The sequence below is a fragment of the Macaca thibetana genome, chromosome 1 (genome assembly GCF_024542745.1).
Source record: "Macaca thibetana thibetana isolate TM-01 chromosome 1, ASM2454274v1, whole genome shotgun sequence".
Classification (NCBI taxonomy): domain Eukaryota; kingdom Metazoa; phylum Chordata; class Mammalia; order Primates; family Cercopithecidae; genus Macaca; species Macaca thibetana.
The window spans coordinates 182,861,140-182,888,733 of record NC_065578.1 but is presented as its reverse complement, the minus strand read 5'-3'; the positions used below and the strand labels follow the sequence as shown (position 1 = coordinate 182,888,733).

The 27,594-nt window shown below is 37.0% G+C and overlaps 1 protein-coding gene across 2 annotated transcripts in view; it reads right to left on the bottom strand.

Annotated features, from left to right (window-relative positions):
- ACBD6 (acyl-CoA binding domain containing 6) overlaps positions 1-27,594 on the bottom strand; it is a 205,966-nt gene that overhangs the window by 144,839 nt on the left and 33,533 nt on the right. The window lies entirely within an intron of this gene.

Sequence of the window (27,594 nt, the reverse complement as noted above, 5' to 3'; positions counted from 1 at the left end):
TTATTTTCACTTTTTCGCTCATAAACAGACATAATGAATATTTTTAAATATAAGAAATAAAGTACTTTTAGGCCACTGCACTCCAGTATGGGTGACAGAGTGAAATTCCATCTCTCAAAAAACCAAAAACAAAAAACAAAAAAGAAAGTACTTTTAATTAAAATCTTTAGAAAAAAAAATGACCCCAAAATTTGATTATGGTATATTATAAAAACATTCCCCTTTCCTGGGATTAGTTCCTCCTTCTAATGCAACTGCACAAATACACATGTTAGAATGCTGGTCACAATGTTTTGTGGGGAAACAAAGAGATTATTATCTCAGGCAGAAATAATATTTTAAAAATAACCTGCCATTATCAGATTGAATCCAGAATAAAGATGCCAAAGATGCGTTAGTTTTCCTTTCTATACACTTCATCTACCAGAGTGGGTAAACTTTGGCTACTTTACCCTCTTGATTTCCACTCTAGTGAAATTTCTCTCATACAGGCTTAGAAGTTTATTCCATTTCTCTCTACTCAAAATCCATTAAGTCACTTTTATGTTGCATCAGCAATTAAATAGAGTTCAATTTGGCAGCCAACAGGATAAAATTGGCCAATTCTTATATTGCCTGAGACTCTATTAGTTGAGAAACTAAAATTCTCCTTCACTCAAAAGGGAAAGGGTAAGTTGTTGGCTAAATCTTTATCACTTGATTCAGACTCCACCTTAGTCAGTTTTAGAGTCAAGATTTAAAGCCTTGTGAAACTTTTTCTTCTATTCCTAAGATTATTAGGCTAATCTATGCAAAGAGGTTTCTTGCTTCTGTGTGCTACCTTTTTTGGATTTGTTTTACTGGTTTGTTTAATTCATATATAGTCTAACTGTAGAACTCTGGGAAAATTAATCAACTTCTTTGCCTCAGTTTCCTCATTTATAAAAATGGGAATAACAGTCCCTATTTCATACCTATTTATATGTATACATAAATAGAACAATATCCAGTGCAAAGTGGCCATTTTGTAAGTGTTAGTTAATACAATAATTATTATTGCCCAAAACATAGCCATTTCTCCAAAGTAAAAGTGTTTCAGCAATATAGATACAAGATGTTGTGATACGGGGACTTACAATATTGACCTATGGTCTTTACCTAATAGCTCTCCACTTCTGATTCTTTTGATAATACAACAATAAATCCCCCAAACAAAACAATCGTAAAAACTCTAACATACCTCGTTATAAGAAAAAAAGAAAGCTAGTGCTTAATGAATATCTTCCATGTGCTTATATTATCCAATTTCCACTTCAAAACGAGTCTATAAAGCTGGTATTATCACTGTCTTTTATTTAATCTAAGATATCCTCAATTATAAGAAGCACCATTATTTTCTGTAATGTTCAGAAAGAAAAAACATAACCAATTAAATATAATACACTATCTAAGACTCATGAAGATTTCAAAAATGTTAAAAACCGAATAAATATCTGCCTTAGATTTGGCCAGGTGCAGTGGTTCATGCCTTTAATTCCAGCACTTTGAAAGGCTGAGGAAGGAGGATCACTTGAGCTCAGGAGTTCAAAACCAGCCTGGACAACATGGTGAGACCCTGTCTCTACAAAAGGGGAAAAAAAAAAGATTTGATGAAATATAAGTAAATATTTATTTTACAGATTCAAAAACTGAAAAGAAGTGAAGTACCCAATGCCACATAAGTGGCAGAATTGGGATTCACACCAAGATCCTTTGATATTCCAAAGCCTGTGTTCTTTCTATTAAATTAAATTATATTACTTCTCCAGGCTATTTTGGAAACCATTATTACACACTGACAATATTCTAAATTAAAATTTTGTCTGTGTCTTAAGTGTACTTTTTTTTTTTTTTTTTTTTGAGATGGGGTCTCATTCTGTCACCCAGGCTGCAGTGCAGTGGGTGATCTTGGCTCATTCAACTTCTGCCTCCCAGGCTCAAGGGATCCCCTCCCACCTCAGCCTCCCAAGTAGCTGGGACCACAGGCAAGCGCCACCACGCCCAGATAATTTTTTTTTTGTTTTGCATTTTTGGTAGAGATGGGGTTTTACCATGTTGCCCAGGCTGGTCTTGAACTCTTGGGCTCAAGCGATCTACCCACCTCAGCCTTCCTAAGTGCTAAGATTACAGCACTTAGGTGCTAAGATTACACCACACCCCGCCTTAAGTGTACTTTTTAAATGTTTACATAAAGTACTCCATTTATTCAAAGAGAAAACTTTAAAATAAACATTTTGAAGCAAAATTATTCTGATAAATTATGCACAATTTAGTTGATAGATTAATACTATCATTCTAAACCCTTAAAAGAGGCACACTTTTCTGATAATCCTTTTGAAATACTAAATTTTTTTTCCTGAAACATGAATAGCTATTCATTTCAACACAGAAAAGTAACAATATTGATTTCATCTCATCTACCATTTGTCACACCATCAAAAAGAAAACTTATCATGAAAATATTGTTGGTTGCTACTTATAACAGTAATATTTATAAAATTTTTCAAGAAACAGGAAATCCATAAACGTATGTTTTTAACTTGTTTCTCTTAAAATTACAAACACACAGCAGTATTTTAAAAAATCATCTCCTAAAACCTTTAAAAAACAGACATTTAGCCAGGCGCAGTCTCATGCCTGTAATCCTAGCACTTTGGGAGGCAGAGGCGGGAGGATTACCTGAAGTTAGGAGTTTGAGACCAGCCTGGCCAACATGGTAAAACCCCATCTCTACTAAAAATGCAAAAATTAGCCAGGCACGGTTGTGCATGTCTGTAATCCCAGCTACTTGGGAGGCTGAAGCAGAATTGCTTGAACCCGGGAGGGAGAGGTTGTAGTGAGCTGAGATCACCGCCAGCACTCCAGCCTGGGTGCCACTCCAGCCTGGGTGACAGAGTGAGATTCTGTCTCAAAAAAAACAAACAAAAAAACCCAGACATTTATAAAAATGTCAATTCTCTAGAAATGTTCCACAAATGCTTAAATTAGCATTGGAAAATAATTTTAAATAAAAGCAATGAGAACAGAAATGATATGAACAAGTAATTTATCCAATCCTCCAAATTTCAGCCTTTCCTAATATTTTTTGTACATATACTACATACACTAGCTAACACGTTTTAAAGATTAAAAGACTGAAGAACGCTTTTTTTTTAACTAAACACTTTACACCACAAAAATATGTGAGATAATTTTTACACATAATTAACATGGTCAACAGAACTCCAAAGATTCCCTTATAGTCCACAAAGTAAATGTCATCACTTTGTAACAACAAACCAAAAATGAGAAATTGCTTTCTACCACCCCACAACAGAATTTAAGAATAAATATTACTCTTGTTGATTTCTTGGCTTTTGTCAATTGTCTTGGTTCCAGCACACTTTAAGGTGTAATATGTAAGTCATTTATATTTGTTAGTACTTTTACTCTATTTAACACTGTTTTAAAATGGCTATCATGGAAAATTACCTTCAGGTTATTATGACTAATTTTCTAGAAATGTAACACTGATCAAAATTTAAATTTTCTTTAGAAAAGTATCCTAAATACAGTATTTATCATAGCTGTTCAGAAATTATAACTTTTCTTGGATTTTAAACACCAAAGGAAATCATAAAACATCAAAAAATTCAAATATTAAAACCAGCATTTCTGTAATAATGTCTCAAAAATAAACAGGAAAAGAAGGAACTGTATTTTAATTAAGCAGAACAAAGGGTTAATATTTCTACAATATATCCAAATGATCTCATGTGTAAAAAAAAAAAAAAAAAAAAAAAAAAAAGACCCAATGGATAAACAGACCATGATTATAAGTAGGCAACAGTTAGATACTTGAAGTTACCCACAGGTTTAGGGTTCTACTCACATACACCAATACTTGGGAAAATGTTTAACATCTCTTACTAATTTGCAAAATGCAAATTAAAGCAACAATGAACAATGAATTTTTAACTAGTTATATTAGAATAAATAAGGTAGTAAAATTACAGTGAAACAGGTACTAATAAGTGAATGGCCCTAGTGGCCTTGTAAAATGATATTAGTCTTTTGGAAAGTATATGGCAATCCTACCAAGACCCATAAAAATATTAAGCACATATTAATTATTTTCACAATAATATAACTTCTGGATATTATAAGAAAAACATACAATCCTTAACTATTGCAACTTGGTATGAGATTCAACAACAATCCTTTTTGTTGGTCATCTTTACCTAAATTTAATATTCTTAAATTTTAAAGAGAGAAACATAGGTCAGGATAGATTTTTAGATCTCTATCTCCCTTTTCTATTGTTTTCATGAAATGGTAAAAATGTTGGCCCCTAGGACACTTAGCTCTTGCCCCCTCTGATTCTTCTTTTTCCTTTTGTCTTTATTGTCCTTGTTTTATTGTACTTGTTGTCCTACTTGATTTTGATTAAATTCCCTGTAGACTGCTCTTAGTATGAAGCTCTTAGTATGAAGCTTTATACTGGAAGAAAGTTTTGGCTAATTTTAGAAGCTTAGAGCCCAGACAGCTCTAAAGAACCTTACCATGAACGTCTTGTACTCAGCCATGAATTGAAGCGCATAAAAACCCCTTTTAGCTTTACCTGTTGGCTATTTTAGAAATCTGCCATTCTCAGGACAGTAAGGTACTCTTCTGCTTCCTTCTGCTTCCTTCTAAAGAGATGAGATGCCAATGCCACACAAATCTTTCGTTTTCTTTCATTTTTTAAAAAATACAAATCTGGCAGCTGTTGGCGGTTTGTCCCTATTTTCTCTAATCAACTAATTTTGTTACAGATATTGCTCAAGAGCTTTTGATTATGCTATCCTAGTTATTCTGTTAAGGAAACAGGACGATTCAAAAACTATGCTACAGCCACTACCATCTTTCCAGAATTCCAAATACCATAAATAATTTTTAATGTAACACATGAATAGGAATACACAAATAGATATGTATTGCTAAAGTAGGTATCTTTCCATTCCATTCTCTCTTTTCCATTATTTTTGCCTCCATGCAACTATATTAGTTGCATGATTTCATGAAAGGGAGATTTAGAGACCGACAACACAAGTTCAGTAAACATCAGTTATTTGTGGCTTACCAAAGTATGAATACTATCTCAACATTTTAATAGCTTCCCAAATTGTGAATCCCAACTTCTAAAAGCAGAATTCTCAAAACCTTATGTCTTAGACTTCCTTGAAGCTATGATGTGCAGGCCCATTATCTACATTCCTATCTACATTCCATCAACTAAATGTGCAAGCAAGCCATATGGATATAAAATGGAGCAACATATCACTGACTTACAACTCATAATTTTTATCTTTTTTTTTGAGATAGAGTCTCACCCAGGCTGGAGTTCAGTGGTATGATCTCAGCTCACTGTAACCTCCGCCACAGGTTCAAGTGATTCTCCTGCCTCAGCCTCCTGAGTGGCTGGGATTACAGGTGCCTGCCACCATGCCCAGCTAATTTTTGGATTTTCAGTAGCGACAGGGTTTCACCATGTTGGCCAGGCTGGTTTTGAACTCCTGACCTAAAGTGATCCACCCGTCTCGGCCTCCCAAAGTGTGGGATTACAGCATGAGCCACTGCACCCGACCCAACTCACATTTCCTAATTCACAGTACAAAATTTGGTTGATGTGGTCCCACCAACAAAAGTAGTGTTAGTTATAAGCAAGATTTAAGTAATTAAATCAAATTTATATGAATCCATATTCTAAGTACACAGGAGAATATTAACTAATGCCATCAGAAATTCACATGTAGAAATCAATGTTATCATACTGATGGATAACACATGAAATACACTATTGCTTTGTAATTACTACTATGAAGTCATCATGTACAAACTTGTGGGCTGAAAACATTGACCAAATATGCAAAAATTAAAATTGAGTTTGATATTTGCCATAGGCTTTTTGTAGATATTCTTTATCAGATTAAGAAACTTCCCTTCTATTAAAAGCTGTTAAGAGGTTTTTTATCATGATTGACTACTGAGTTTTGTCAAATCTTTTTCCCCTCTGTTAAAATGATTATTTTTTTCTCTTTTTCTCTGTTAATATGACAAATTACACTGCTTTTCCAAAATTAAACCATCCTTACATTCCTGGAATTAATCCTACTTCATCATGACATACTATTCTTTTTATATGTTGAGGAATTGGATTTGCTAAGGGTTTTTTTTCCACATATTTTAATGAGTAAATTGACCAACTGACCTCTTTTGTATCATTCTTTTTTTCTCACTTATTTTTCAAAGCAACTTCTATGAAGTGACTATTATTATCCATATCAGTTATCTATTGATAGGACAGTGCTATATAACAAATACCCCACAAATCTCAGTACATAAAACATTAACATTTATTTAGCTCATCAGTCTGTGGGGGTCTAGCTGATCTGGGCTGGACTGGGCTGATCAGGGGTCCAGTTCATAAATCTCTTTTTCTGTATCATTCTTGCCAGACTCTAGTGTCAAGATTATTATGGCCTTAAAGAAGAACTGAGAAGCGTTCCCTCTTTTTCCGTTTTTCAAAAGAGTTTGTATATGATTAGTGTTACTTCTTCTTTAAACAATTGGAAGAACGTACCAGTGAAGCTATCTGGAACTGATATTTTCTATGCAGAAATTTAAAATTAAAGATTCAATTTCTTTAATAGATACAGGACTATTCAGATTTTGTTTCCTATTCTGTCAGCTTTGGCAAATTGTATTTTTTTTAGAAAATATTCCATTTCTTCCAAATAATCCATTTACTTGGCTAAAGCTAGTCATCAGATCTACTTATTAATTTTTTTGATTCTTTAAGATACATGGTGATGTCCCTTTTTCATTCTTGATATTGGTTTGTCTTTTTTTTCTTCTTTATTGATCTTGCTGGGATTTTACTAATCTTTTCAAAGAATCAACTTTCAGCTTTGATGATTTTTCTCCAGTATACATTTGTTAACTATTTCATTGGCTTTTCTTCTTATCTTTATAATTCCTTCTATTTCCTTTAAATTTGACTTTTTTTCTTTTTTTTTTTTTTGAGACGGAGTCTCACTCTGTCACCCAGGCTGGAGTGCAGTGGCCGGATCTCAGCTCACTGTAAGCTCTGCCTCCTGGGTTCACGCCATTCTCCTGCCTCAGCCTCCCGAGTAGCTGGGACTACAGGCGCCCGCCACCTCGCCCAGCTAGTTTTTTGTATATTTTTTAGTAGAGACGGGGTTTCACCACGTTAGCCAGGATGGTCTCGATCTCCTGACCTCGTGATCCGCCCGTCTCGGCCTCCCAAAGTGCTGGGATTACAAGTGTGAGCCACCGCGCCCGGCCGACTTTTTTTCTTTTTATAGCTTCTCGAAATGGACTCAACACATTACGTCCTCTAGGGAATTCCAAACTATTCAAGAAGAAACTTACTGAGGACAAATAACCAGAAATATTCTTTTCATGGATTCTCCGGCTCCTCACTTGAAAAAAGGAGAAATGTGTTCTTATTTCATCGAACAAGAAGTTCTCAAATGGGAAAGAGAGGTTCAAAATAAAACTTTCCTTAGCTTGTAAGAAGTTTTTTCCTCTTATTTAGATATAAGCTAATAACATTTTATCTCAAGGATGCAATATGTACGACATGAAGAGATAAATAATTTTCTCAGACAGTATATTTTAGAGTCCCTACAATAACCAAAAAGCATCTTAAGGAACTATCTCTGGCCTTTTAAACATTGCAGAATAACTTCAAGGAGGAATGAACAGGAATCTTTTCTTCCAGTTATCTGAGTAATTCATTCCCTTGCCAATTTAAAGTGCTTATTCAAATGTTTATCCTCTCAATACGCCTACGCTAGTCACCCTATTTAAAATTATAAACCAATAATACCCCTTCATTCTACGCTCACAATCTCCCAAAACTTCCAGTGGTAGAATAAGCTCCATAAGGGTAAGAAATGTCTGCTTTTGCTCATTGATGTATCCTAGAGATAGAACAGTGCCTGGCACATGGTAAGAACTTAATAATTATTTGCTTAATGTATGAATAAATGGATAAGAAAAATAAGGCATAACTTCAAATAAGGTGGGTTTTCATATGAAAGTAAAGTTTAAGAATGAATTTTAGAATAAGACGGATTGTGTTCAAACCCGCCTCTGCCACTTATTAGCTGTTTAACTTAAGAACAAATTCCTAAGGTTTGGTTTTCTTATGCAGAAAATGCAGATAATTATAGTATCTGCTTTATAGGGTCATGGTGAGGACTAAATAGAATAATGTATCTCACATACTTAGCACAGTGCACGGCACATAGTAAGAATGCTGTATGTAACCTAATGATTATTTTTATTATTACTGAGTGCCTTAGCGAAAGGCATGCATAAATGGATCCATATCAATCTCCACTAAAGTTTCTAGTGGCAACGTCAGTCTCTGACACTGTTCTATAGACCACCTTCATTAATGGTTGACTCAAGGTACAAAAAATCACGCTAATCTGCTACTATAAAGACACATGCACACGTATGCTTACTGTGGCACTATTCACAATAGGAAAAACTTAGAACCAACCCAAATGTTCATCAATGATAGATTAAGAAAATGTGGCACATATACACCATGGAATACTATGCAGCCATAAGAAAGGATGAGTTCATGTCCTTTGTAGGGACATGAATGAAGCTGGAAACCATCATCACAAGGACAGAAAACCAAACACTGCATGTTCTCACTCATAGGTGGGAATTGAACAATGAGAACACTTGGACACAGGGCGGGGAACATCAAACACAGGGGCCTGTCATGGGGTGGGGGAGAGGAGGAGAGATAGCATTAGGAGAAATACCTAATGTAAATGACAAGTTAATGGGTGCAGCAAACCAACAAGGCACATGTATACCTATGTAACAAACCTGCACGTTGTGCACATGTACCCTAGAACTTAAATTTAAAAAAAACAAAAAAACAAAACAAAACTTAAAAAAAAGCATGCTAATCTAATTTCCTGATGACAGGGTCAATGAAAGACACACACTAGATGTTCACATACTCATCTAGTTCACACACTAGATGTCACATTCAGAATCCCCCCACCCCAAAAGTCTTAAATGTGGGAATAAGATGTTGGATAAAATGAAATTTAATATGGGTACACATAAGTACTGAACTTAATACAGAACACACATTGCATAACAGAATGCACAAAAAAGACAGGATTTTAGTTCACTGAAAGTTAAAGAAGAATTAACATTGTAATGTGGTTGCAAGAAGTGTTAAGGTAATTTTAAGCCACAATCAGTGCAAGCATAGTGTTCTAAAGAGAGAAAACTTCTATTCGGCAGTAGTCACACTACACCTAAAATAGTCTGTTCAATTGCAAAGGCCATACTCTAAAAGAGGTGTTGAGAAACTGAAATTTGTTCACACAAGAATGACTGGGAAGGTAGTGGGACTTGATGATGAAGAAGATGAAGGACAATTTTAGAAATTATAAATATTTGGCCTGAAGATGAGGAGACTTAAAAGCTGTCGTAAAACTTCTGAAAGACTCGGCTGGGCGCGGTGGCCCACGCCTGTAATCCCAGCACTTTGGGAGGCCGAGGTGGGTAGATCACAAGGTCAGGAGATCGAGACCATCCTGGCTGGCTAACACGGTGAAACCCCGTCTCTACTAAAAAATAGAAAAAAATTAGCCGGCCTGGTGGTGGGCACCTGTAGTCCCAGCTACTTGGGAGGCTGAGGCAGGAGAATGGTGTGAACCCAGGAGGCAGAGCTTGTAGTGAGCCGAGACTGTGCCACTGCACACCAGCCAGGGCAACAGAGTGAGACTCCAAAACAAACAAACAAACAAACAAACAAAAAACTTCTGAAAGACTCTTATGTAAAGAATCGAACATAGTCTATGTGGGCCTAAAAAGCAAAAATATAACAGATTAGAAAACAATAACAGTACCAAAACAGCGAAATAAATTTTGGCTTAATATAAAAAGAAGCTTCTAACAACTGGAGTTCTTCAAAAATTGGGTCAATTTCTTCACAAATAGTAAATTCCCCATCATTAGGACTCTTCCAATAGAAGCTAAAAGATTGTATGCTAGAATAATCTAGAGAAAGAAAATTAGTCTAAATAACCAACAAATTCATTCTAATAATGAGATTACAAGCTTACAACAAGAGAAGAAAGAGAAATATAACTTAAAAAAGATACACAAATGGTCAATGTGTACATTAAAAGGCGGTCAATATCATCACTCATCAGGGAAATGTGAATAGAAATCACAGTAAGATACCACTTCACACCCACTAGGATGGCTATAATCAAAAAGATAGAAAACAAATTAGAACCCTCATACACTGTTGACAGGACTGTAAAATGTTGTAGCCATTTTAGAAGACAGTCCAATGGTTCTTCAAAGTTAAACACAGAATTACCATTTGATCCAGCAATTCTGCTCCTGGATATATGTCCATTAGAAATAAAGATGTATGTACACACAAAAACTTGCACACAAATGTTCACAGCAACATTATTCAAAATAGCCAAAAGGTGGAAAGAATCCAAATGTCCAAAAAAAGATGAATGGAAAAACAAAATGTGGCATATCCATACAACAGAATATTATTCATCCATAAAAAGGAATGAAGTATTGACACACGCTACAATGTGAAAGAATACCCTGAAAACATACTAATAAAAAAAAGTCAGTCATAAAAGACTGCATGTTATATTATTCCATTTGAAACCAGAATAGGCAAATCTATAGAAAGAGAAACTACATTAATGGTTGCTTAGGGCTGAGGGAAATGAGATTGAAACTAAGAGCTAAAGGGTATGGAGTTTCTTTTTGAAGGGATGAAAATATTCTAAGATGAATTGTAATGATGGTTGTACAACTTCATGAATATACTAAAAACCACTGAATTGTACACTTAAATGGGAGAACCTAGTGGGTGAATTTTAATGTGTCAATTTAAAAAGCAGAGAAAAATGAAAAAATGTGTTCAGTAAACTACATTTAAAGAAACTAGGAAAGACTATACTTTCAGGGATCATTTCTATCTGAACAATCTGCTCCTGAATGACTACTGTGTAAATAATGAAATTAAGGCAGAAATAAATAAGTTCTTTGAAACCAATGAGGACAAAGACACAACGTACCAGAATCACTAGGACACAGATAAAGCAGTGTTTAGAGGGAAATTTATAGCACTAAATGCCCACAGGAGAAAGCGGAAAAGATCTAAAATCGACACCCTAACATCACAATTAAAACAACTACGTGGGTGGCTCAGACCTGTAATCCTAGCACTTTGGGAGGCCGACGTGGGCGGATCACGAGGTCAGGAGACTGAGATCAGCCTGGCCAACATAGGGAAACCTCATCTCTACTAAAAATACAAAAATTAGCTGGGCATGGTGGCACGTGCCAGTAGTCGCAGCTACTCAGGAGGCTGAGGCAGGAGAATCACTTGAACCCAGGGGACAGAGGTTGTGGTGAGCCGAGATCATGCCACTCCACTCCAGCCTGGGCAACAGAGACTCCATCTCAAAAAAAATTAATAATAGTAATAATAATAATAAAAACAACTAGAGAAGCAAGAGCAAAGAAATTCAAAAGCTAGCAGAAGACAAGAAATAACTAAGATCAGAGCAGAACTGAAGGAGATAGAGACATGAAAAATCCTTCAAAAAAATAAATGAATACAGGAGCTGGTTTTTTTGAAAAGATTAACAAAATAGACTGCTAGCGAGACTAATAAAGAAGAAAAGAGAGAAGAATCAAATAGACACAATAAAAAATGATAAAGGGGGTATCACCACTGATCCCACAGAACTACAAGCTACTATCAGAGAATACTATAAACACCTCTACGCAAATAAACTAGAAAATCTACAAGAAATGGATAAATTCCTGGACACATACACCCTCCCAAGACTAAATCAGGAAGAAGTTGAATCCCTGAATAGACCAATAACAAGTTCTGAAATTGAGGCAGTAATAGCCTACCAACCAAAAAAAGCCCAGAACCAGACAGATTCACAGCCGAAATCTACCAGAGGTACTAATAGGAGCTGGTACCACTCCTTCTGAAACTATTCCAAACAACAGAAAAAGAGGGAAACCTCCGTAACTCATTTTTATGAGGCCAGCATCATCCTGATACCAAAACCTGGCAGAGACACAACAAAAAAAGAAAATTTCAGGCCAATATCCCTGATGAACATCGATGCAAAAATCCTCAATAAAATATTAGCAAACCAAATCCAGCAGCACATCAAAAAGCTTATCCACCACGATCAAGTTGGCTTCATCCTTGGGATGCAAGGCTGGTTCAACATACACAAATCAATAAATGCATTTCATCACATAAACAGAACAAATGACAAAAACCATATGATTATCTCAACAGATGCAAAAAAAGGCCTTCAATAAAATTTAACAGCCTTTCATGCTAAAAACTCTCAATAAACTAGGTATTGATGGAACGTATCTCAAAATAGTAAGAGCTATTTATTACAAACCCACAGTCAATATCATACTGAATGGGCAAAAGCTGGAAGCATTCCCTTTGAAAACTGGTACGAGACAAGGATGCCCTCTCTCATCACTCCTATTCAACATAGTAGTGGAAGTTCTGGCCAGGGCAATCAGGCAAGAGAAAGAAATAAAGGGTATTCAAATAGGAAGAAAGGAAGTCAAATTGTCTCTGTTTACAGATGGCATGATTGTATATTTAGAAAATCCCATCACCTCAGCCCCAAAACTCCTTAAACTGATAAGCAACTTCGGCAAAGTCTCAGGATAAAAACTCAATGTGCAAAAATCACAAGCATTCCTATACACCAATAATAGAGAGCTAAATCATGAGTGAACTCCCATTCACAATTGCTACGAAGAGAATAAAATACCTAGGAATCCAACTTATAAGGGATGTGAAAGACCACTTCAAGGAGAACTACAAACCACTGCTCAAGGAAATAAAAGAGGGCATAAACAAATAGAAAAACATTCCATGCTCATGGATAGGAAGAATCAATGTTGTGAAAAGTAATTTATAGATTCAATGTTATCCCCATCAAGCTACCACTGAGTTTCTTCAAAGAATTAGAAAAAACTACCTTAAATTTCATATGGAACTAAAAAAGAGCCCATATAGCCAAGACAATCCTAAGAAAAAAGAACAAAGCTGGAGGCATCACGCTACCTGACTTCAAACTATACTACAAGGCTACAGTAACCAAAACAGCATGGTACTGGTACCAAAACAGATATACAGACCAATGGAACACAACAGATGCCTCAGAAATAACACCACATATCTACAGCCATCTGATCTTTGACAAACCTGACAAAAACAAGAAATGGGGAAAGGATTCCCCATTTAATAAATGGTATTGGGAAAACTGGCTAGCCATATGCAGAAAACTGAAACTGGACCCCTTCGTTACACCTTATACAAAAATTTACCCAAGATGGATTAAAGACAAACATAAGACCTAAAACTATAAAAACCCTAGAAGAAAACCTAGCCAATACTACTCAGGACATAGGCATGGGCAAAGACTTTATGACTAAAACACCAAAAGCAACGGCAACAAAAGCCAAAATTGACAAGTGGGATATAATTAAACTACAGAGCTTCTGCACAGCAAAATAAACTATCATCAGAGTGAACAGGCCATCTACAAAATGGGAGAAAATTTTTGCAATCTATCCATCTGACAAAGGGCAAACATCCAGAATCTACAAGGAACCTGAACAAATTTACAAGAAAAAAAAAACATCAAAAAGTAGGTGAAGAATATGAACAGACACTTCTCAAAAGAAGACATTTATGTGGCCAATAAACATATGAAGAAAAGCTCATCATCACTGGTCATTAGAGAAATGCAAATCAAAACCACAATGAGATACCATCTCACACCAGTTAGAATGGCAATCATTAAAAAGTCAAGAAACAACAGATGCTGGAGAGGATGTGGAGAAACAGGAACACTTTTACACTGTTGGTGGGAGTATACATTAGTTCAACCATTGTGGAAGACAGTATGGCAATTCCTCCAGGATCTAGAACCAGAAATACCATTTGACCCAGCAATCTCTTTACTGGGTATATACCCAAAGGATTATAAATCATTCTACTATAAAGACACATGTACACGTATGTTTACTGAGGCACTATTCACAATAGCAAAGACTTGGAACCAACCCAAATGCCCATCAATGATAGATTGGATTAAGAAAATGTGGCACATACACACCATGGAATACTATGCAGCCATAAAAAAGGATGAGTTCATGTTCTTTGCAGGGACATGGACGAAGCTAGAAACCATCATTCTCAGCAAACTAACATAGGAACAGAAAACCAAACACCACATATCCTCATTCATAAGTGGGAGTTGAACAATGAGAACACAAGGACACAGGGAGGGGAACATCACACACAGGGGCCTGTTGTGGTGTGGGGGGGCAGGGGGAGGAATAGCATTAGGAGAAACACCTAATGTAGATGATGGATTGATGGGTGCAGCAAATCACTATGGCACATGTATACATGTATACACCTATGTAACAAACCTGCACGTTCTGCACATGTATCCCAGAACTTAAAGAATTAAAAAAAAAAAAAAAAAAAAACTAGGAAATTTATTATATTACAAAGAGTGATTACCTAAAAATGAAAAAAAGTTTAGATATTTGAAAAGGTAGGTTTGATTTGCTGAAAAATTCACCGTGTAGACAAATTCATTCTCTAAATCTCCATTAAAGAAGGCATTACTTTAATAGGTAATCCCCAATCCAGAAACACTAGATTACAATCTTGTCCTATTACCACAACCATAAAATTGAATTAATTCAAAAGTATGCGGGGGAATCAACTATATATACACTTTTTAAAAAATAACACCATCTTAGAATTACGTTTTTTGAACTGTAGCCAATATGGTCCTAATCCAAAACGGAAATGTATTCATAATTAATTCTTCAGAAATATAATTACAATCAATGAACCTTCAAATCTTTTTTGTTATCTTGTTTTTTCTTTTTTTTTTTTTTTTTGAGATGGAGTCTCACTCTGTTGCCCAGGCTGGAGTGTGGCATGATCTTGGCTCACTGCAAGCTCCGCATCCCACGTTCACGCCATTCTCCTGCCTCAGCCTCCCAAGTAGCTGGGACTACAGGTGCCCACCACCACGCCTGGCTAATTTTTTTCTATTTTTTAGTAGAGACGGGGTTTCACTGTGTTAGCCAGGATGGTCTTGATCTCCTGACCTTGTGATCCGCCCGCCTTGGCCTCCCAAAGTGCTGGGATTACAGGTGTGAGCCACCGCACCCAGCCTGTTATCTTTTATTATTGTCAGACTTTTTCGGGTCCTACAAAAAATAAAAAAGGTGAGGCCAAGGCGGGCGATCACCTGCGGTCAGGAGTTCGAGACCAGCCTGGCCAACATGGTGAAATCCTACCGCTACTAAAAATACAAAAAATTAACTGGACGTGGTGACGCATGCCGGTAGTCCCAGCTACTCAGGAGGCTGAGGCAGGGGAATCACGTGAACCTGGGAGGCGGAGCTTGCAATGAGCTGAGATTGTACCACTGCACTACAGCCTAGGCAACGGAGTGAGACTCCGTCTCAAAAAAAAAAAGTGTTTTAATTTTATAGTTTTAAATTTTCAAAGTAGACAGATTTAGAAGCCAAACCCTCATAAAGTTTCAAAAACTCTCTTTTCATTTTCTAACTCTGTATCAAGGCATGGCACAAGTGTCCCCAGGGAAAGAAACTTGGGCAGACAGTAACTGTACATGACAGTAGCAATTACATGCAAGGTTGGAGATTAGAAGACCATTAATGTGGGTACAGTAATTGCTCTGGTATTTTATTGAGGATCAGCTCAATACTATTGAGGATCAGCTCAAAGAGGATCCATAGCAAACTTCACCTAGGTTGCCACTGGTCAAGGAATTCCACCCTAAGAAAGCACATGAAAAGTATAAACACGATAGTTATAGGCACACAGAACATTTGTTTGATGAGACTGATACATCACGAAACAGCAAAAACAAACATGCAATTCTGAAAGGTATTTCCACCTATACTTTCCAATTAGTTATGAAGAATATCAGAAAAATCCACACAATGAATGTGACTAAATGTTGATCTTTAAAAGCTTTTCTTTTTTTTTTTTTTTTAGTCTCGCTCCGTTGCCCAGGTTGGAGTACAGTGGCATGATCAGGGCTCACTGCAGCCTCAGCCTCAGCCTCCCGGGCTCAAGTGATCCTCCTGCCTCACTTTCCCAAGTAGCTGGGACTATAGGTGCGTGCCACCATGCCTGGCTATTTTTTAATTTTTTTGTAGAGACAGGGTCTCCCACTAATTCATCTTTAGCAAGAGATCAAATAAATATATTTTATAACATTACACTACAACAAGTACTTAAAAAACTATATTGACTAAAAAGCCTGGCAAACCTAGAAACCGCAGAAAGACAGTATAAACAGCAAGCTTTTCCTAAAAACAATAATAGGAAGATGTAAACACATACCCTTGGCTCCCTCTCCCCAGTATGTTATATCAAAAACTGAAACAAGCCCAGATGGAATTACAGGCATACCTAAAGGAGAGCATGTAGGTGCAAGAGATCCACGGGCCCAAAGGTGAGAACAGAAATTTACTCAGGCAGTAAAACCTGAACTTTCAAAGGGTCCCAACTGCCTGGGGATGGTAGAGTTCCTTAGCAAGCAGAGAGGGGCCACATCTGCTACATGCTACATATAATTTCTACATATGGTGAATCCTGCTTACTCTGGCAGTCCCAAACTATCCTGGTAGGCTGAACTGTCCTCAATCTCCTTGTTGCAGAGTGACCTACCTTCACTCAGCATTCACCTGGATAGTCCTAAAGAGAGAAACGACTCTCTTACTCCATCTCGTCTCAGTAGGGATCTCTAACCTACAAGACTAGGAAAAAATTAGATCTCACTTAACCTGTCAGACCTGAGTTCTGCTAAAAAAACCTCAAAAGCCAGACCTAGTGCTAAGGAATCTTACAATCAATGGGCAGAGAAAAATTACAACCATTTAAGGAGAGCAAGAGGCTAACATGAATCAGAATGAGTGAGTTCTTTTGAGGAAAGCAAAATTAATAGAGGAAATCAGAGAACTTTCACACAATAAAATATAAAGACATATAGGCATATATAAACACTAAATGCATTATTCCAAAAAAGTCTACTGTATCACAAAAACTTTTTTTTTTTTGAGACGGAGTTTTGCTCTTTTCACTGGCCTGAAGTACAATGGCGCGATCTCAGCTCACTGCAACCTTCACCTCCCAGGTTCAAGTGATTCTCCTGTCTCAGCCTCCTGAGGAGCTGGGATTACAGGTGTGAGCCACCATTCCCGGCCAAAAATTAACTTTTTACCAATGTTGATAATACAATCCTAATACATCTTTCCTACAGCATGGCTCAAAATAGTCCTTCAATAGATAAGCATGATTCAGCAACTGGAATGTTTTCAAAAAGACAATGAAAAATGTACATAACTGTTAGAACCACATTCAAAAAGCACACACGCCATATTATGGGGCATAACCTATTTCAGTTCAACTCAATTCAACAGCGTAAGTACTTTTAAGAACCTACTGTCTTAAACACTGAGCTCATCACTGTAAGATATTAATCAAGGCACCTGCTATCAAGACATTTAGTATAACCAGGAATTTAGGTATGTTGCCATGTAATACAGATAAGAAACAATATAACACAAATAAGATCAAATATTAAAATATTTGCCATAAACAATAAATGTGATTGATTTGCAGAAAGGGAGAAGGTAGTGGGGACTGAAGGCTTCATGGAATAAACAGGAATTAACCAGGGCTTAAAAAAAAAAACCATAGGTAGGAACAGTAATAAAGGCATTTCAGAAAACAGCATGAGTTAAAAGAAGGCATAATAAACCCACCACAGTTGAGGGGCAATGAAAAGGTATATCAAATGGCAATCAAATTTACAGTGTGTAAAGTTAAGAGATAAGTCTGGATTCATAATATTGGGAAGAGAAGTACATACTACAAAGGATCTTCAAAGAACTAAAAACTTAGATTTAAATAAAGATTCCCAAAAAGTTTGGCAAAAAATCTTTGTCATTTTCCTATTAATCTTCATTATTTAAAAAGAAGCATATGTTCCAGTATAAAACTGTTTATCTCCATATGCAGTACAATCACACTTAGAATGTAACAAATTTTTTAAAGGTTTTATTAGAAAGTTTTATTCGAAGTTTTATTAGAACCTCAAAGTTCTAATAAAAGTAATGATATCTTTTCAAGATCTCAGTAGTGTAAAACACTAAAAATAATTCATATTATAAAGCACTAAAATTATTCATAAGATGCTGAAAATGGTAGGTTCATTAGACAATCTGGTAGTCTAACAGATACCTTAAAATATTCCCGTTATTCAAGAAAAATCTCTAATATTTTAGTAATTTAGCTCCAGTTCACCTAATGTTTCTAAATTTGAAACCATGGTCAATAATTTAACTCTTTTCACACCTTCTCCACAATTATAATTACTGTGTTATTTACTAACATTCCTCCCTAAGTATATCTGACCCATTTTGTTAAAGGTATCCTTGCATAGGAATAGCAGTTCGTAAAGTCATAGACTGAAATATTCAATTATAGCATAGCTAAGGAAACTCAGCTCCAGTTAGCTAGGTCTTGCAACTCACACACAGCTAATGAACATCCTGATAGGCAAATGAGAAAACTGGGCCTTTGTGACAATTACAGTCCTAAGTATAAGGGTCTGTTTACTAGGATAAGGGCTCTCACTAACAGTTGTTGGTAGTCTCTGGCAATATATGTGAAATGTCAAGTTTCTCAATTTCCATGAAGATGAGAAAAAATTAAAGTCAATTTGTTATTTAATTCATAAATTCATCTTCTTCTAAATTCTATTTATGCTTATACAGGGAAAAAAATGTTACACATCTAGATACATACTCTTAAATTTTACAATGGGAAAATACCAAACACATATGACCTCAAGAAAACATTTAAAACTGGTAAACTGGTTCCAGCCTGTGGGCTTAGGGGAGTCCAAACCATTCAGGGATGGAAGCGGTACCCCAGCACAGCACAGCTCCTCTACAAAAGCATTACCAGACTGCTTCCTTAAGAGGGTCCCTGATCTGTTCCTCTTCACTGGGTGGGACTTACCAACAGGGGCCTCAAGCCACTCCCACCATTGTTCTCTGGCTGACAGAAGTTTGAAAACTTCCTGGAACAAAGTTCCTAGGGTATGGGGTGGGCTGCCATCTTTGCTGTTTTAGCAACTTAGCCATTCCAGCCTCCAGGCTTTGGAGAGCCCAACCCAACAGGTCGTAGAAACCTTACCCCAGCACAGCATGGCTGCTCTATGAAAGTGGGGCTAGACTACTTCTTTAAGCAGGTCCCTGATCCCATTCCTCCTGGCTGGGTGAGACCTCCCAACCAGGGTCTCCAGCTAACTCCTGCAGGTGCATTCAGGTCAACAACAGGTCTGTACCCTGCCTGAGATGGAGCTCCCAGAGGAAGGGGCAAGCTGCCATCTTTGCTGTTTCACAGCCTTCATTGGTGATACCTCCAGGTACTGGAAAATCCGAGGCAACTACGGACTGAAGTGGATGCCTAACAAACCACAGCAGCTCTACGAAAAAGTGGCCAGACTCTTAAAAACAAAACAACAAAAACCAAAAATCCCATCCAAAGGTCAGCAACCTCAAAGATTTAGGTAGTATGCCCACAAATATGAGGAAGAATCAGCACAAGAACACTGAAAACTCAAAAAGCCAGAGTGGCCTCTCTCCTCCAAATGACAACATCACTGCTCCAGCAAGGGTCTGGAATGTGGCTGAGGCTGACATGGCTGAAACAACAGAAAAAGACCTCACTACATGGATAAAAATGAACTCCACTAAGCTAAATGAGCACATTCTAACTCAATGCAAGGAAGCTAAAAACCATAATAGAATATTGCAGGAACTGACAAACAAAATATCCAGGATTGGGAAGAACATCACCAACCTGATAGAGCTGAAAAACACAATACAAGAATTTAATAATACAATTGCAAGTATTAATAGCAGAATAGACCAAGTGGGGGAAACAATTTCACAGCTTGAAGACTATCTTTCTGAAATAAGAAAAGCAGACAAAAATAGAGGAAAAAAATTAAAAAGTAATGAACAAAACCTCTGAGAAATACGGGATTATATAAAAAGACCAAATCTATGACTGACTGGTGTACCTGAAAGAGCCAGGGAGAAGTGAACCAATTTGGAAAACATATTTCAGGATATCATCCATGAGAACTTCCCCAACCTTACAAGACAGACCAACACTCAAATCAGGAGATGCAGAGAACCCCATTAAGATACTTCATGAGAAGATCATTTCCAAGACACATAATCATCAGATTCTCCAAGGTTGAAATGACAAAAAAATTTTAAAGGCAGCCAGAGAGAAAGACCAGGTAATCTACAAAGGGAAGCCCATCACACTAGCAGTGGACCCCTCAATGGAAACCCTGCAAGCCAGAAGAGATTTGAGGCCAATATTTAACATTCTTAAAGAAAAGTAATTCCAACCTAGAATTTCATATCCAACCAAACTAAGCTTTATAAGCAAAGGAGAAATAAGATCCTTTTCAGACAAGTAAATGCTAAGGGACTTCGTTACCACCAGACATGCCTTGCAGGAGCTCCTGAAGGAAGCACCAAATATGAAAAGGAAAAACCACTACCAGCCACTACAAAAACACACTGAAGTACATAGCCCAGTGACACTATGAAGTAACCACAAAAACAAGTCTGCAAAATAACTAGGTAGCATCATGATGACAGGATCAAATCCACACATAATACTAACCTTAAATGTAAATGGGGTAGGCTGGGCATGGTGGCTCACACTTGTAATCCCAGTATTTTGGGAGGCTGAGGCAGGTGGATCACTTGAGGTCAGGAATGTGAGACCAGCCTGGCCAACACGGTAAAACCCCATCTCTACTAAAAATACAAAAATTAGCTGGGCGTGGTAACACAGGCCTGTAGTCCCAGCTACTCAGGAGGCTGAGGCAGGAGACCCACTTGAACCTGGGAGGCAGAGGTTGCAGTGACGCAAGATCATGCCACGGCACTCCAGCCTGGACAACACAGTGAGACTCCGTCTCAAAAAAAAAAAAAAAAAAAAGTAAATGGGCTAAATGCCTCAATTAAAAGACACAGTGTGGCAAGCTGGATAAAGAACCAAGACCCACTGGTATGCTGTCTGCAAGAGACTCATCTCACATGCAATGACTCACACAGGTTCAAAATAAAGGGATGGAGGAAAATTTACCAAGCAAATAGAAAACAGAAAAGAACAGGAGTCACAATCTTAGTTTCCAATAGACTTTAAATCATCAAGATCAAAAGATAAAGGGCTTTACATAATGGTAAGGGGTTCAATTCAACAAGAAGAGCTGATTATCCTAAATATATATGCACCTAACACAGGAGCACCCAGATTCATAAAGCAAGTTTTTAGAGACTTAGACCCTCACACAGTAATAGTGGGAGACTTTAACACCACAACAATAATATTAGATAGATCATTGAGATGAAAAATTAACAAAGAAATTCAGGCCCTGAACTCAGCTCTGGATCAAATGAACCTGATAGGTATCTACAGACCTCTCCATCCCAGAACAACAGAATATGCATTCTTCTCAATGCTACATGGCACTTACTCTAAAATTGGTCACAAAATCAGAAGTAAAATACTCCTCAGCAAATGCTAAAGAACTGAAATCATAGCAAACAGTTTCTTGGACCATAGTACAACTAAATTAGAACCCAAGACTAAGAAAATCACTCTAAACCATACAATTACATGGAAATTAAATAACCTGCTCCTGAATAACTTCTGGGTAAATAATGAAATTAAGGCAGAAATCAAGAAGTCCTTTGAAACTAATGAGAACAAAGATACAATGTACCAGAATCTCTGGGACACAGCTAAGGCAGTATTAAGAGGGAAATTTATAGCACTAAAATGCCCACATTAAAAAGTTAGAAAGATCTCAAGTTAACAACCTAACATAACAACTGAAAGAAATAGGGAACCAAGAGCAAACAAATCCCAAAGCTAGCAGAAGTCAAGAAATAACCAAAATCTTGGGAGGCCGAGACGGGCGGATCACGAGGTCAGGAGATCGAGACCATCCTGGCTAACACGGTGAAACCCCGTCTCTACTAAAAAATACAAAAAAATAGCCGGGCGAGGTGGCGGGCGCCTGTAGTCCCAGCTACTCGGGAGGCTGAGGCAGGAGAATGGCACAAACCCGGGAGGCGGAGCTTGCAGTGAGCTGAGATCCAGCCACTGCACTCCAGCCTGGGCGACAGAGCCAGACTCCGTCTCAAAAAAAAAAAAAAGAAATAACCAAAATCAGAGCTGAACTGAAGGATATAGAGAGATGAAAACTCATACAAAAGATCAACAAATCCAGAAGCTGGTTTTTTGAAAAAATTAATAAAATAGACCGCTAGCTAGAATAAAAAAGAAAAAAGATTCAAATAAACAATCAGAAATAATGAGATATTACTACTGACCCCACAGAAATACAAAAAAACCATCAGAGAATATTACAAACACCTGTATGCATATAAACTACAAACTCTAGAAGAAATGGATAAATTCCTGAACACATATACTCTACCAAGAATGGACCAGGAAGAAACTGAATAACCAGGTAATACTGAATTATTGAATAGACCAATAACAAGCTCTGAAGTTGAGGTAGCAATAAGTAGTCTACCAACCAAAAAAAGCCCAAGACCAGACAGATTCACAGCTGAATTCTATCAGAGGTACAAAGAAGAGCTGGTGCCATTTCTACTGAAACTATTTCAAAAAACTGAAAAGGAGAGAGTCCTCCCTAACTCATTCTATGAGGCCAACATCATTCTGATATCAAAACCTGGCAGAGACACAACAAAAAAAGAAAACTTCAGGCCAATATCCTCGATGAACATCAGTGCAAAATCCTCAACAAAATACTGGCAAACTGAATTCAGCAGCACATCAAAAAGCTTATCCACCATGATCAAGTCAGCTTCATCCCTGGCATGCAACATTGGTTCAACACACGCAAATCCATAAATGTGATTCATCACATAAATAGAACTAAAGAAAAAACCGTATTATCTCAATAGATGCAGAAAAGGATTTTGATAAAACTCAACATCCCTTCATGTTAAAAACTCTCAATAAACTAGGTGTTGAAGAAACAGACCTCAAAGTAGTATGAGCCACCTATGACAAACCCACAGCCAACATTATACTAAATGAGCAAGAGCTGGATGCACTTCCCTTGAAAATCGACACTTCTATTCAACATAGTATTGGAAGTCCTAGCCAGAGCAATCAGGCAAGAAAAAGAAAGGGCATTCAAATAGGACAAGAGGAAGTCAAACTATCTCTGTTTGCAGATGACATGATTCTATATCTAGAAAATCCCATAGTCTCGGCCCCAAAGCCCTTCAGCTGATAAACAACTTCAGCAAAGTTGCGGGATACAAAATCAATGTACAAAAATCACTAGCATTCCTATACACCACTGCCAACAAAATGAAGAGCCAAATCAGAAAGGCAATCCCATTCACAATTGTCACAAAAATAAATAAAGTACCTAGGAAACAGCTAACCATGGAGGTGAAAGATCTCTACAATGAGAATTACAAAACACTGCTCAAAAAAATCAGACACAAATAAATGAAAAAACATCCCATGCTCATGGACAGGAAGAATCAATATCATTAAAATGGTTACACTACCCAAAGCAATTTACAGATTCAATGCTATTCCTATCAAACTACCTATGACATTCTTCACAGAACTAAAAAAAATTATTTTAAGTTTTTTTGGGCCCCCAAAAGGGGGCCCAAATAGCCAAGACAATCCTAAGCAAAAAGAAAAAAGCCAGATAAATCACAATACCCAACTTCAAACTATACTACAAACTATATAGCATGGTACTGGTATAAAAGCAGGCATATAGACCAATGGAACCGAATAGAGAGCCCAGAAACAAGGCCTCACATCTATGACCATCTGATCTTTGACAAAGCTGACAAAAACAAGCAATGAGGAAAAGACTCCCTATTCAATAAATGATGCTGGGATAACTGACTAGCCATATATAGAAGACTGAAGCCGAACCCCTTCCTTACATCATATACAAAAATCAATTCAAGATGGATAAAGACTTAAATGTAAAACCCAAAACTATAAAAACTCTGGAAAACAACCTTGGTAATGCCATCCTGGACACAGAAATGGGCAAAGATTTCATGACAAAGAAACCAAAAGCAATTGCAACAAAAGCAAAAATTGACAAATGGGATCTAATTAAACTTAAGAGCTTCTGCACAGCAAAAGAAACTATCAACAGACAATATACAGAATGGGAGAAAATATCTGAAAACTATACATCTGACAAAGCTCTAATATCCAGCATCTTAAAACAGATTTACAAGCAAAAAACAACCCCATTAAAAAGTAGGCAAAGAACATGAACAGACACTTTTCAAAAGAAGACATACATGTGGCCAAGAAGTATGGAAGAAAAGCTCAACACCACTGATCATTAGAGAAATGCAAATCAAATCCACAATGAGATACCATCTGACACCAGTCAACATGACCATTATGAAAAACTCAAAAAAATATCAGATGCTGGCAAGGTTTCAGAGAAAAGGAAACCCTTATATACTGTTGGTGGAAGTGTAAATTAGTTCAACCATTGAGGAAAGCAGGATGGCAATTCCTCAAAGAGCTAAAATCAGAACTACCATTCAACCCAGCAATCCCATTACTGGGTATATACCCAGAGGGATATAAAGCATTTACCCAAAGACACATGCACACAAATGTTCACTGCAGCACTGTTCACAATAGCAAAGACATGGAATTAACCTAAATGCTCATCAATGACAGACTGGATAAGGAAAATGCAGTACACATACATCATGGAATATTATGGAGCTGTTAAAAACAATGAGATGCCTTTTACGGGAACATGGATAGAGCTGGAGGCTGTCATCCTTAGCAAACACACACAGAACAGAAAACCAAATACCATATGTTCTCACTTATAAGTAGGAGCTACATAAGAACTTACGAACACAAAGAAGGAAGCAACAGACACTGGAGTCTACTTGAGGGGTGAGGGCGGGAGGAGGGAGAGGAGCAGAAAAGATAATTATTGGGTATTGAGCTTAATACCCAGGTGATGTAATAATATGTACGACAAATCCCTGTGGTATGTGTTTATCAATGTAACAAACCTTCACATGTACCCCTAAACCTAAAATAAAAATTTTTTAAAAGAAAACATAAATAAAGTGGGTAAACTGCATGTATTTACTTCAGATACTATTTTGGGAGTAAAGGTTTAGTTTAGTAAGCTTTGACTCAAAATATAAAATTAAAGTATTAGCATATTTTTATTCTAATCATATTCAGTGTTAAAGCAACAAACCAACAACATAAAATTGAAATGTAAACATAACATAGTCACAAGAATTTTCTGGGACTATTTATGGCCACATTTCTATTAAAATAGTTACTAGGTTAGTACAAAAGTAATTGCGGTTTTGCCTATTACTTTTACACCAAACTAATATTTACTATTTGATAGGTGGTCTGGCAGTTTGATTATAATGTTCATGCAATAAGACCTTGACACATTCCAACACTTGCTTGTTTCTTTGACTTGCTGCAGAATGAAATTAATGACTTATTGGGTGTATTTATATTTTTTAAATAATTTTATTATTAAAACAATTATGATAAACTTCATTAAAATTTACCTTTGATAGTTTGCCTATGCACAAACTGTCCATTATATAGCTCATGAATGTCAAAAACTTTATGTGCTGTCACTTTAAGTATATACAGCATCAGGCATGGTTTTGTTGTTTTCTTTCTTTTTTTCTTTTTTTTTTGAGACGGAGTCTCGCTCTGTCACCCAGGCTGGAGTGCAGTGGCCGGATCTCAGCTCACTGCAAGCTCGGCCTCCCGGGTTTACACCATTCTCCTGCCTCAGCTTCCCGAGTAGCTGGGACTACGGGCGCCCGCCACCTCGCCTGTAGTCCAGCTACTTTGTATTTTTTAGTAGAGATGGGGTTTCACCGTGTTAGTCAGGATGGTCTTGATCTCCTGACCTCGTGATCCGCCTGTCTCGGCCTCCCAAAGTGCTGGGATTACAGGCTTCAGCCACTGCGCCCGGCCAGTTTTTCTCTTTCTTAAAGTTTTCTAGGCTTTGGTTCCTTGTCTGTGAGCCACCGCACCCAGCCAGTTTTTTTCTTTCTTAAAAAGTTTTCTAGGCTTTGGTTCCTTGTCTGTGAAACAGGAATAACAGCACCTACCTCAAAGAGTTATTGTGACCAGTAAATAAGATAATACATATAAAGCACTTAGAATAATGCCCCAGTTTAAAGTAAACCCATATATATCTATATAAATATGTATATATGTACCTATAAAAACATATACAATAAATTTTAGTTCCTATATGATCCCCAAAGATTAACACTAGAGTCTAAGGACTCTAGTATAGTTTTCTATCTCTTAAATATATTTGTTCTCCATTTTTAATAATTATTTCAGTGCCTATATCTTTAAGTAGCAAATTCTTTTTTGTAACTTTTATTTTTTTAGAGCCAAGGTATCACTGTGTTTCCGAGGCTGCACTAAAATTCCTGTATTCAAGTGATCCTCCCATCTCAGCCTTCCGAGTAGCTGGGACTACAGACACATGCTACCACACCAAGCATGTAGCAAATTCTTTTTCCATTGTTTTATCGATATTCAACATGCAAAAAAATTTAATCTTATAGAAGTATATAAAGTGTATAAAGTGAAAAGTAGTCCAGGCATGGTAGCTCATGCCTGAAATCCCAGGACTTTGGGAGGTTGAGGTGGGAGGATCACTTGAGCCCAGGAATTCAAGACCAAACTGGGCAATATAGTTAGACTCCATCTCTGAAAAGATAAATAAATAAATAAATAAATAAATAAATAAATAAATTAGCTGAACATTGTGATATATGCTGGTAGTCCCTAGCTACTCAGCAGGCTGAAGCAGGAGGACCACTTGAGCCCAGGAGTTTGAGGCTGCAGTGAGCTATGATCACGCTACTGCACCACAGCTGGGTGAGAGCAAGACCCTATCTCTAAAAAAATAAAATAAAGGGCTTAATTTCCCAAAATGAGATCAATCTAAACATACTGGCCCGCACTTTATCTCACTTAATACACCATGAACAACTTTCCATATCATTATTTTTATTGCTGGACAGTATTTCACTGTATATTATTTAACCATTCCCCTATTGAGATCCATTTAGATTGTTTCTAATTTTTCAGTAAAGCAAACCATGCTACAATGTAAACATGTACATATATCTTCCAAAACCTGCAGATATTTTCAGAGTCTGGAAAATGGGATTGTTAGCTACTTAGCCCTAAAGAACAAAACCTGAGGCAAAGCTCCCAAG